General features: G+C 48.6%; 1 pseudogene across 1 annotated transcript; it reads left to right on the forward strand.

Moving 5' to 3' along the window:
• Positions 1 to 2,446: 2,446 nt before the first annotated feature.
• LOC308517076 (large ribosomal subunit protein uL6-like) lies at positions 2,447 to 3,025 on the forward strand (annotated as a pseudogene). Its single transcript has one exon. The product of its transcript is annotated as a large ribosomal subunit protein uL6-like (transcript).
• Positions 3,026 to 3,229: the final 204 nt, after the last annotated feature.

Genomic DNA, 3,229 nt, shown 5'->3' on the forward strand with positions numbered 1-3,229 from the left:
GGCAATATGCAAATTAACTGCCAGCCAAGATGGCGACCGGCAGCCAGGCAGCTTGAAGCGAACATGAGGCTTGCTTGCTTCAGTGACGGAGGACTCCAACATTCCCTGCCTGCCGCTGCCGGCCTCTAAGCTTGCAGTTTGAAACATTGTTAAAAATATAGAAGCTAAACAAAACCCCAGAAACCTGCTTTCAGCCAGCTGGGATCTCAGAGCTGGAGTTGAAACAGTGTTTGGATTATAGAACCCAAACAAACCAGATACCTGCTTTCAGCAGTGGAGGCCTAAGAGCTAGAGCCAAGCCTCATAGCTAAAGCTGGCCCAGAATAAGAAAAAAAGGAGTGGTTGGGAGCTTCAGTCACCTGCCAGCCTGAAAAAGCCCTCAGCCCCTCACCCAGACTGGCCAGGCACCCCAGTGAGGACCCCCACCCTGAAGGGTGTGTGACCAGCTGCAAACAGCCATCATCCCCTCATCCAGGCTGGCCAGGCACCCCAGTGGGGACCCCCACCCTGATCCGGGACACCCTTCAGGGCAAACCAGCCAGCCCCCACCCGTGCACCAGGCCTCTATCCTATATAGTGAAAGAGTAATAAGCCTCCCAGCACCGGGATCAGCGTGACAGGGGGCAGCGCCCAAACCCCCTGATCGCCCTGCGGCTCAGTGTGTGACAGGGGGAGGGGCCACAACCTCCCTATCCGCCCTGCTCTGTTCATGAAAGGGGAAGGCACCCCAACCCCCTGATCAACCCTGCTCTGTGCCTGATAGGGGGAAGCTCCCCAACCTCCTGATCACCCTGCGGCTCTGTGTGTGACAGGGTGCGGCGCCCCAACCCCCTGATCAGCCCTGCTCTGTGTGTGACAGGGTAGAGCCATAACCTCCCCATCGGCCCTGCCCTGAGTGTGACAGTGGCGGCATCCCAACCCCCTGATCCGCCCTGCTCTGTGTGTGACAGGGGGCAGTGCGCCAATTCCCCTATCGGCCCTACTCTGTGAGTGACAGGGGGGAGCTCCCCAACCTCCTGATGGGCCCTGCTCTGTGTGTGACAGGGGGCAGTGCGCCAATTCCCCTATCAGCCCTACTCTGTGAGTGACAGGGGGGAGCTCCCCAACCCCCTGATCGACCCTGCTCTGTGCATGACAGGGTATAGAGCCCCAACACCCCTGATGGGCCCTGCTCTGTGAGTGACATGGGGCAGCGCCCCAACCCCCTGATTGGCCCTGCTCTGTGCATGACAGGGGGTGGCGCCGCAACCTCCCCATCGACCCTGCCTTGAGTGTGACAAGGGGCGGTGCCCCAACCCCCCAATCGACCCTACCCTGAGCGTGACTGAGGGTGGCATTGCAACCTCCCGATTTGCCCTGCTCTGTGCATGACAGGGGGCGGCGCCCCAACTCCCCAATCGGCCCTGCTCTGAGCCCGACCAGGGGCTGCACCTAGGGATTGGGCCTGCCCTCTGCCACCCAGGAGCAGGCCTAAGCCAGCAGGTCGTTATCTCTGGAGGTGTCCCAGACTGCGAGAGGGCACAGGCTGGGCTGAGGGACCCCCCTCCCCACCCCCCCAAGTGCACAAATTTTTGTGTACTGGGCCTCTAGTGTTTTAATAATAAATGCCTATAAGGAACCCAGTTTTAGAATATTCTTTATTCCAAAGTCAAGGTTTTGGAACCTTTATCCTGTATGCTGGCTGGAAAATAACATTGGTAGAAATAAGGGTGACAAATAAATCAATCTTCCCACCTTATTCACAGAAGTTGCTCTCCTAGCTCACCCAGATTTGGCTCCCTGGCAAATTAGATGTGATATCTATGATTGTCTATTTATCTTTACTCATCTTTTTAAATTTATTTTATTTTAAAAATAATTTGAAGACTTTATTTATTAGAGCTGTTTTAGGATTACAGAAAAATTTATTGGAAAGTAGAGTTTCCTGCCTCCTCTCCCCACCCTGTTTCCCCAGTTATTAATATCTTGCATTAATGTGACACATTTGTTACAACTGACAAGCCAATATTGACTCATTATTATTAACTAAAGGCCATAGTTTAAATTAGGTTTCATTCTCTGTGTTATATGTTCTATTAACTTTGACATCATAGTATCATACAGAATAGTTTCACTATCCTAAAAATCCCCTGTGCTCTGCCTACTCATCCCTCCCCCTAATCCTTTTTACTGTCTCCATAGTTTTATCTTTTCAAGAATGCCATTGGAATCATACCGTATGCAGTCTTTTCAAATTGGCTTCTTTCACTTAGCAATATGCATTTAAGGTTCCTCCATTCCTTTTTGTGGATTGATAGCTCATTTTTTAAATTGCTGAGTAATATTCCATTGTGTGGACATGCCACAATCTATCTACCCATTCATCTACTGAAGGACATGTTGGTTGATTTTAATTTTTGCCTTTAAATTTCTTTTTAATTAGCTCTTTGCCACATTTACTGTGAGGATGAGGACCATTCTCAGCGTCAGACTATTGACATCCTAGCAAATGTCGAAATCACTCTAAAGGGACCCACAGTTATTATGAAGGGCCCTAGAGGCACCCTGTAAAGGGACTTCAGTCACATCTACACACAGTGTAGAACTCGATCTCCGGGGGTGGGGGGTGGGGGGTTAGGGGGCAAGAGGCTTCGGGTTGACAAATGATGGGGAAAAAGAAAGGAACTGGCTACCTGCGCACCATCTGCAGTCACGTATATAACATGATCAAGAAGTTACACTGGGCTTCCCTTACAAGATGGGTGTGTGCTCACTTCCCCATCAATGTCATCATTCAGGAGAACAGTTCTCTTGCTGTAATCTGAAATTTCTTGGGTGAAAATACATCTGCAGGGTTTAGATGAGGTTAGGCATTGCTTGTTCAGTATCTCAAACCCCCCAAAATGAGTTAATTCTTGAAGGAAATGATGTTGAATTTGTATCAAATTCAGCAGCTTTTATTCATCAAGTCACAACAGTTAAAAACAAGGATATCAGAACATGTTTGGGTGGTATCTATGCTTCTGAAAAAGGAACAGTTCAGTAGGCTAATGAATAAGATTTAAGCTGTCCAACTACAGAAGAAGCAAGATGTTGGAAGATTTCTCACATCTATTTGTGATATTTTAAAGATGCAATAAAAGCCATGTATTGATTGGGGGGAAATTATTTTTCATTATATAATTGAAACATATAGCATTCATTTCCTTCTTATTATTCCACTTCCTCCAAGTTTACCACATTCCAGTTA

The sequence above is a fragment of the Myotis nattereri genome (genome assembly GCF_964212035.1).
Source record: "Myotis nattereri genome assembly, chromosome: 3".
NCBI lineage: Eukaryota > Metazoa > Chordata > Mammalia > Chiroptera > Vespertilionidae > Myotis > Myotis nattereri.